The sequence below is a fragment of the Triticum dicoccoides genome, chromosome 2B (genome assembly GCF_002162155.2).
Source record: "Triticum dicoccoides isolate Atlit2015 ecotype Zavitan chromosome 2B, WEW_v2.0, whole genome shotgun sequence".
Classification (NCBI taxonomy): domain Eukaryota; kingdom Viridiplantae; phylum Streptophyta; class Magnoliopsida; order Poales; family Poaceae; genus Triticum; species Triticum dicoccoides.
Window position 1 is genome coordinate 574137259 of NC_041383.1, and position 10262 is coordinate 574147520.

A 10262-nucleotide genomic window follows, 5' to 3' on the forward strand; every position below is an offset into this window, starting at 1 on the left:
TGATGCAAGAGTAAAGTAGTATGAACCATAGCTACGGAACCTGACCTGAGAACAATTCTTCTTCTGCTTTAAGCATTGACTTCGGGTTCGGAGTGGTGGTCCTCATGATTTGGGCACTGCAGTTGCCTTACTAACTACTCGTGTTTGGCCGCTCTGTGGTGGAGACGGTGCTGTGTCAACGGGAACTGGGTGTCTATCTGCTGGGGTTGGGGTTAGAAGGGGTGTAGCGGGTTCTCCGTCCAACTGGGTAGGGGTACAATCTGCATGAGTGTGGGTTATATGTGGTGGGGCTGATTCTTGGGCAAGTACAACCGTGGTTCTATCTGCATCGACAGGTAGCACTATCTTTTCTAAAGACCGTGTTTTTACTCCCACAGATACTGCCATCACTCCCTCCAATTGAAATGGCTGATAAACAAGAAAAGTAATTGAATATACAGACATTGTAAGATAGACAGGTGCAATGGATAGTAGGGAAGAAAATAGGGCATGAAATAATTCACATTTATGTTGTCTAAGCAAACAGAATAGCAGGACATAATTTCACATATATGATGGCTAATTAAACAGGATAGCATGACACAATTTCACATGTATGATGGCTAACTAAACAGGATAGAATGACATATTTCAAAATATGATGACTATGTAAACAGGATGACATGATATAACTATACGATGTGTCTATTAAAGTGGTTGGCATGCCATAAATCACAAACATGCCGTCGATGGAAACATGATGGCATGATATAATTCACGGATAGAATGACATAATTTAAAATATGATGACTATGTAAACATGATGAGATGATATAACTATATTATGTCTTTAGAAAATGGGTTGGCATGCCATAATTCAGATACATGCTGTCTATGTAAACATCATGGCATGGCATAATTCAAATATATGATTTATATACTAAGGAAGTGAGCAGAGGGCAATTGCATATATGATGTGTCAACTAAGTAGATGGCATTCAATATTGTGTATATGATGTAAAAACTAAGCATTGCAATACAACATATGCATTATATGAGTATATAACCCTGCCAAGTTTGAGCATACACCTCATGGGGATAATAGGACTGGTCATCTGCCTCTGAATCCTCCTCTGAAGATCTATCTGTAACCAGCAAGATATCTGCTTCAGCAGGTAGCATTGTCTGCTCTGAAGACCTTGTTTTCACTCCAGATTTCTCCATCACCAATTCAAATGGCTGATGCACAGGAAGAGCAGTTGAATATACAAACATTGTCGACAAAAGCAATGAGAAATACAAAAAAAGGATGGCATGATATAATTCACATATATGACGCTTGCCTAAACATCATGGCATTGCATAATTCACATACATAATGCCTTGCAAAAAGATAACATTGCATCATTCACATATATAATGTCTTGCAACAAAATGGCATTGCATAATTCACATATATGGTAATTAGACACTAAACAGGTGGCATTCACACAAAGCATGTCTAAACTAAGCAAATGACATAGCAATGCAAGATACCATACGCACGGTATGAGTAACATAACCCTGCCAAGTTAGGGCATGCACCTCAGGGGGGAAATATAACTGGTCATCTGTCTCTGAATCCTCCTCTGAGGAGCTACCGGTAACCAGCAAGACATGCGCTTCGTCAGATAGCATTGTCTACTCTGAAGACCTTGTTTCCATTCCAGATTTTTCCATGACCGTGCCGAATGGCTAATGCACAGGAAGAGTAATTGAATGTACTAAAATTGTTGACAAATTTATCACATAATAAAAAAATGTTGGCATGATATAATTCACATATAAGATGACTGGCTAACCAGGGTGGCATTGCAAAATTCACATATATGATGCCTGGCTAGACAAGATGGCATTGCATGATTCACATATGCGATAAAGAAACTAAACAGATGGCATTGACACAAAGCATGTCTAAACTAAGCAGATGACATCTTTAATGTATACAATAAGCAATGCAAGGCACCATATGCATGATATTACCAACATCAGCATGCCAAGTTAGAGCGAAGACCTCATGGGGTAAATAGGAGTGGTCTTCTCCTTCTGAATCCCCCTCAGAACAGTTATCTTCCTTTTGATTACGATCCGAAATGGGTGGAGGGGGGGGGGCTGCCTTTGCGCCCACCATGGAATGACGTCTGCATGAAATTTTATTGCCATGCAAGGCTCGTCTCTTTTGCTCTACATGATCAATTCCATTGTGTACAATAACTGGCATGCATAGGAATAAAATATAGTGAGATTATGTAAGGAGTGCATGCACAAATCCAGAGTGATGGTAGCAAACTGTGGATAGACCCAAAACAAATGATAGCAGGCAGATAATAGCTTTAGTTAAAAAATACAGATAATGGCTCCTTTAATGTTTGTTTGCACCCAACATGAAACTCATAGTAGACACCGGAGATTAACTAGATAGTAGACAGATAGTACTGATTGTTGCCCCAATATGTACCCCACAACCATTTAAATACTCAAGTTTCAACATTAGTTTGGACCTGACTCGGAGTCTAATAGGTGAACACGACGATAATGTAGCATGTCATCATATTAAGTGACGCATAACGTAAGCAGACACGGAAGAGTGTGACCTCTCTTGCAGACCCGTGTAGTCCTCAAGGTCATCTGCTCAGTTGATGATGGTAATGCAGTTGTCGTGGCTACTGGCGGTGGGGAAGAAGATCTGAGGCGGCGAAAGACAGTCTGGAGAGCGGATCCCTGCTGTGGTGAACCCTTCCATCGTTGGAGCAGCTGAGCTAGGGTGGAACACAGCGCCGCAGGAGTAGGACAAACCACACAAGGTTTTCTTTGACACATATCTGTAACAGAAGTAATTGAGTAAGGGCTTGCTTGAATTTGAGGATTCTAACAATGCAGGGATAGGAAATAGACTGGAATAGGATAGGAATGCACGTGCAAAACAGAGAATTTAAAAACACATGATTTCTGCCAATCTGGGTGTTTGATTCACAACAATTGGAAGATCACAGGATGCAAAAAGCATGGTGAGATAAAGTCAAACCACAAGAAAATGTACAATTATAATGCTATTATGCTACTATCTCTTAGTATTGTGCTTGATGAATAGGAATATGAAAAGGAGGAGAAGTGGAAATTAGAATTCCTACGGTTTTTCTTTCAAGGAGACACTAAAGGAACAAATCCTACAATTTTCCTTTGCTCCATTCCTTTGCACCAAATTCATGAAAAGTAGTACCATAGGAAACTTTCCAATTCCTATGTTTTTCATTCACTTTTCCTTTCAAGCACTGGCGATTCTAGTAGGCAGGCTTGAGCAAGGAAAATCCTACACTAAAAAAATGTTTTTGTGCTACTTCTATTACTTTGGACCCAGGCCACTGCCATACTAGCTCAACTCCCAGGCCCATCGACAAATGCACAGCTCAAAGCGCAGAGATAAATAATGATGGCGTTCAAGAGAGTCCATCACAGATAGCTAAGTTGCCTGGTACCTCACTGCTTGTCATATAGTAGGATAAAATAATTGTATTTCCCGTTACTACGAGTGCTCAGTGGACAATATATACAACATGTAGAGTAAAAAAGAGATGCAACAAGTGTACAACCTCTTTGGCGAAGCCATGTCGATCTCAGCGTGATTGGGTTGGCCGGTGAGGATGCCCCGGCTGACTTTGCTGTCGGAGGAGGGGAAGAAGATCTTAGACGTCCGGAGATGGAGCCCGAGGTACTGCTCTGCTGTGATGGAGGGTTTCATCGTTGGAGCAGCTCCGGTGAGTTGTACGACGTCGAGGTTGAAGCAGGACAAGAGAGACAACGACAACATTAACCTGAGTGGAATTCTAATAGCATCTCCAGTACATGACGTAAAATACATAACCACAAAGTGCTAGATGTAAAATACATCTGCCGCTCATCTCTGAACTTAACTATCAAAACTGAACTTAACTGTCAAAACTGATCCTAACTGTCAAAACAGAATTTTGCTGTCGAAACTGAATTTTGCTGTCGAAACTGAACGCACTAGCAAGGTGAGGCTACACGTCGGTCGACAGACTTTTTCATCTCTGGTCAGTCGATTTTGCAGCCGTTGGATACGAAATCAAGGGCCTGCGGTTCATCTTCAACCTCCACCCCCCTGAGCCGCCAGCCACCACCGGCCAAACAGCAGCCCCCCGCCGCCCGTGGCCGGTGGTGCGCCGCCCCGCCTGCCTCGAAAACACTCCCCACCGCCGGTCCGCCGCCGCCCCGGCCATCCCTCTAGGCCCCCCCGTGCTGAGCTTTTTCTCCGGCGATCCCCACGCCACCGCCCCGCCACCGCCGGCGACCACCGCCCCCATCCTGAACCCTAAGATAGATAGTGGGGTACCTCTTCGGTGAGCCCCCCTCCCCGCTGCGGCTGGTTCTTCCTTCACCCCGGCGAGCCCACCCCTTGAAAATCGACTAACCCAAAAGTCGATTCAGTCGACTGAAGTGTAGCCAAATCAGAGCAGCATCGCAAGCAAGAGCAAGAGCGAGAGCAGCAGCGTGAGCAAGAGCAATAGCAAGAGCAGACCAGGTAGGGGACCGAGAGCAAGAGCAGAGCAGCAGCGCGAGCTAGAGCTAAAGCAGCAGCAGCTCCTACTGATGTGGACATCGCCGCCGAGGGAGCGACGCCATGGAGGAAGTGGCCGGCGATGCCGCCGTGGATGGAGCCGCGCCATGTCGGCTCAGGACCGAGCGCCGGCAGCACCGTGAGGTCGAATCAAGAAGAAAATGCGGCGATTAGTGTACAACCTCTTTGGTGGCGCTGATTAGGCCACAACTTCATCCGAGGAAATGGTGATGATGATGCTCTTCCGGTGGTGCAGGTGAAGACAACGGTGTGGGAATGGAGGTGGCGCGAAAGACGAGAGGAACATCGGGGCAGCTCCTTGGAGGTGGAGGACGGGGTGGCTAAACCGGCGGGACGATGAGATCAACGACGGATCCTCATCCAGTGCGGTGGATGAGGGATGTCGAGGTGTTGCTGTGGACGATGTCGTCGGGGAAGAGGCTCCGGCTGGGTGGCGGACGGAGCAGGGTGTGGGGTTTCGTCACGGGTTTTCGCGGCCTAGATGTACGAATGGGTGGGCGGATGGGATGGCAATGGGGAACCATGGCTTAGAGACGCGCTTGTCCAAAATGTGGGGTAAGTTACAAAAGTACCCCCCACCAATTTGAGGCGGTTCTTTCGGTTCAGGGGTACCACGGGCATTTCGCGTGTTGGGATTTCACAGGAGGTGGGAGTTTTCGCGCGCGTTGTAATTTCGGAATAGCAAGGCATGGGTTGAGATGGAGGGAGTTGTCGGAGCACAACGAGACAAAGATATATCTTAAATATTTCAGGCTAACAAGGCGCGGGATGAAGAGGCGGGAGTTTCGCAGCACGATAGACAGAGACGCTAGATTCAATTTTCGGCATAACAAGGCGTGGCTTGAAATTTCGGAAGAACAAGCTTAACATGTACCCAAAAAAAGACAATTTGCACCTCAACACGCACAACACACACACAAACACCATTTGGACTAGAGTAAGGTACACGTGCATTGCACGCATGATATTTGGCAAGCAAATTATGAATAAATACCACATTATAGCATGCAAGCTTTGAGTCATATATGCATGATGTAGATGTTCGTTTAATTCTTATAGTTCATTTCATTCAAAATCATCTAGTTTTTATAAGAAAGCTAATCTATTTTAAGATTCATGGAATTGCGCGTTGTAAGACATAAAGTAAAAACAAATAATGGCAAATCATGTAGAAAAACATTTGGGCAATTCTGATACAGAAGATTCTAGAAAAAATAAGAAGTGCTTGTGTTTTGATGTTTGTGCATTATGCTTAAGTTCAACCATGGAGTCTTGTATATTATACATGTGGCGAAATCTGGTGGAATCTAGATGATATCCAACGGCCAATAGTGCTCAAATTTGCCATCTTTGGACCATCGGATTTGCCTCATCCAACGACCATCTTTCAAAGTTAAAGTTACCCACACACAATATAAAATAATAATAATATAATATATATATATATGGGGGTATAGATATAGATATGTGATGCGAAAGCCGCCCATCATCTCCAATTAGAATAGTGTGTCCATGCACGGATGCGACGTGGGAAAATGATGTCTGCCATCGGTATCTCAAATTCAAACCAGTCTGACCTTGTTCAATGTGTATACATTACAACATGCTCGTTTCCAAACCACACCGCGCAGATCTCCGTTATATTCATGCATGCATGGGTTTCAAACATCAGGATCTCTTATTCAAATATTTGGATTCAACTTTACATTGATTATGACCTCACCTATTCTTTTACACCCACACAGTAGTCTTCTCTTTATAATTGTACCACTAACTTTCTCTCGTGCATGCATGCACACACACTACCAGTCGGCATTATCTATCGCACGCATGCAATCTTTTTCTTCAGGTCGGTCTCCCATGAAGGCACACACCCATACACATCCCCCTCTCCATCATACCGGGCATTCTTTATCTCTCACGCGTGCATGCGCAATGACCGATGTTCCTCTATGTACGTGTGTATATAGCTAGGTCTTTCATAGTTTTCCACACAAACCGATCAATCGATATATCCAGTGAGGTCTCACCCTCTTTCCCACATCCACATCGATCAATCTATACCTCTCTATATAGGATTAACATAAATAGCTAATACACGCACATTAATTATATATCCAACGTCCCCCTCTCATCATCCATGCCTTCCGCTTCATCTCTCAGACGCGTGCACAATGGCGAAGACAGGGGGCAGTAAGGGCCCTGCCCCCCTAACATCACTATATATCGAGGCTAATATGAATGTGATCATTAGACAATTGCTGCTAAAAAGGTTTAATTTCATGAATTGACCCTCCTCGTAAAGGATTAGCAATGCTTGCCCCCCTAGCTCATTTATTTTTCATGGCTCCGCCACTGCGTGCAACAGCGCACGTGTTCGCCCCCTCTCTCTAAATATCAATCTCGCACTTGTGCATTCCTTCATAGTCTCCCTCCACTCGGCCCCTCGCACCATCTTCTAGCCCCCCACCGGATTTTTCCACATGTACAATCTAGCAGACTCCATGGTTGAACTTAAGCATAATGCACAAACCTCAAAACAACAGTGGTTCTATTTTGTTCTAGAATCTTGCGTATCATAACTGCCCAAACTTTTTTTTCTAGTTGAATTGCCATTATTTGTTTTTACTTTATGCTTTACAACGCACAATTCCATGAATCATAAAATAGATTAAGGGCTTCTTTGATTCAAAGGATTCTCAAAGGAATTTTGGAGGATTCTAATCATTAGGAATTTTTCCTATCTTGGTTGTTTGATTCATAGGATTGTAAACCATAGGAATTTTTCCACATGATTCATTTGCACTAGATTTCATAGGAAACATCCCATCAACTCAAACCTCTTTTAAGGAATTCTGCGTTTTTTCTATGCACAATCAAACACTCGTACAATCCTGTAGGATTCAAGACGACATTCCACTATAATCCCATGTTTTTCCTATTCACGCGTTCTTAGCTTTTTTATAAAAACTAATTTATTTTGAATGAGATGAACTATAAGAATTAAACGAAGGGCTACATCACGCATATATGACTCAGAGCTTACATGCTATAGTGTGGTATTTATTCATAATTTGGTTGCAAAATCTGATGCGTGCAATGCATGTGTACCTTACTAGTACTTCGAGTATGTGCAAAACACGTAAATTAGAATGCCAATGGCACGCTACACAGTGTCTCTCTTACAGTTCATGAAGCCACGTGGCACATGTGGAGGCATTGTCGCGACCTCCTTGCATGGATTGATCACAGTGACGTGCTGCTGGTTCCAGAAGAATGTACTCGTCCTCCCTGAGCCATACTGGTGGTACATGCATGAAGCAAAGATGTGCATGCACGCCACGCACACACTCATTCCCTCGCACGCACACACGGGTACACGGGCGGACGCAATTTTGTACCAAGATCCATCCCATGTGATAATTTGACGCGTGTAAAGTCGTTCACTTCATTGATGGTCAATTAATACAGCGCATGCAAATTGAGTGGACGTGAGGGCGGAAGAAAGACATTATTACTCCACTGCGCGCATGCGAGTAGTTAAATCATGGGTTGCTAGTAGTACTTCCATTGGTCTCCTTCGTATTTTGTGCCAATTTTTGATAGTAACATAATATTTACGCATTTGAGCAGTGTAGTACTTGAAATTTATGTTCCGCTAAACTCATCGGGGCCGTTTCGGGCCTCGAAACCAAAACCATCAATTAATCTTTACCTTGTTCCCATCACATTCGAAAGCCTGCTCACACCTACTACTACGTACCAAACTTGAACGTGTTCCCACTATGCAGGTATTAGTACTACTAGTGCTAGTACTTAGGTTATAAAAAGGGGAACTACCTAACCGAAAAATACTCTACCTTTCCTCCTCATAAGTGCTTCTTCTTCGTCCGTCGTTGCCATGGCCGGTGAGCAGAGCTCTAGGTCGAGAACTACTCGTAACAAGGGAGCGGCAACCAAGGCTGCGGAAAAAAAGAGAGGGCTTGCCGCCACGCAGAGACCTCAAAAGATCTCTCACGGGTAGGCGATGGCTCCCAGGAGCGCCTTAGCCGCGGAGGCGAACATGCCGAGCCGGCGGACCTGGAGTCGTTATCCCGCGACGGCATGCCTGATCAGCTCAAGAAGCACCTCAATAAGCAGAAGGAGTGCATCCGAGGCTTGATGGAGTTGCTGACGAAGAGCCTCGACGACATGCCCGCTGAGCTCAATCAGCAGGGGGAGTTGACCGCCGGCTTGGTGATGCTGCTGAAGAAGAGCATTGCCTCAGAGAAGAAGGCGACCGGCGAAATCCTGCGACTTCAGGAGGATAAGGCGAAGCTCTGCCATGAGATCGACCTGTTGAAGGAGAAGAATGCCGGTTGGAAGAAGCTGCATGAGAATAGTAGTTCCTCGATGAAGATGCTGCAGGCCCTCGTCATGGAACAGAAGGAGGAGTTGGCGAAGCTCTGCATCGAGCACCCGACGGCTGTCAAGGTACGTAATGCGGCCGTGGAACAGATAATGAAGGCTCGTGTCGAGAAATCCCGCGTCATGGACAGAATGAAGAAGATGGTGGAGGAGACGCACAAGGAGATGGAGGTCGTGGAGGCAATGAAGAAGCAGTTACGACTCCGCGGCGAATTAGATCATTTGGGGTGATAATCTTCCTTCTTCTTTTGCTGCTGTGTTTCATCTTTTGCTTCGGTTGTTTCGCCGCACGTGTTACGTTCTCTACGAGGCATGAATAGAATAATGGTTTTTGTTTTTTGAGGGAATGAATAGAACAATGCTAACAATGAGATGACTAGCAAATTAGATCATTTTTTATCGCCATATGGCACTGGGCTGCCGTGTTTCGTGCTCCTCCGTCGCAGTACTACTCCAGTGGAAAACTTGAGTATACCACACGGTTCTTTGCTCCTCCTCGATCAGGTCGTTGGCGCATTTATACGAGCAGTCAAATCACAAGGCCCCACCTTCCAGCAGTAATGAGCCGTCAAATCACAAAGGCCCTCGCCTCTCATGAAACCGACCAAGCTAGACTGCCCCGCCCTCTAGCCTTTTAAAAAACGTATAATTTTGTACAGCAGTAGTATCGATGGATTGCGCCATGGAGCAAAACTTGAAAAAAAGGTGGTACATATAGAGAGCGCTCGTCGCCAAATTATGCATATAGTACTATTAAAAAGGCTAGTCACAATAATGGTGTCCAGCACAATCCACCCCTCAAATAAAACTAAGCACCCTGGAATTCTTTGACAGAACTAAGCACCCTGAAATTCTTTGACAACTAAACTGCTGGCTATATGATGTTGGCCATATATATTGTATGTATATAATGTGAAGAAACGAGTGGTAGTACTATACCAACTAAAAGATGATATGTAAGAAATACTAGTATGTACTTACTGAAGAGTTAAAGTAACAAGAAGAAACATATCATAGTTCTACTCGGGGCTCAGCACAACACACCCCTCAAATTAAATTAAGCACACCTGAAATTAAAATTTGCAACTATTCCGGTAGACACTGCATTAGAACCACCATGAGCAACAACACTGCCACCTTACTCGGAGTCGTCGTCCACGTCCTCGACTTCGTCCTTGTCCCTCTTCCTCTTGGCCGATACTTCTTTGCTTGAACCACCAACTTGGCTGTTACTCTTCAT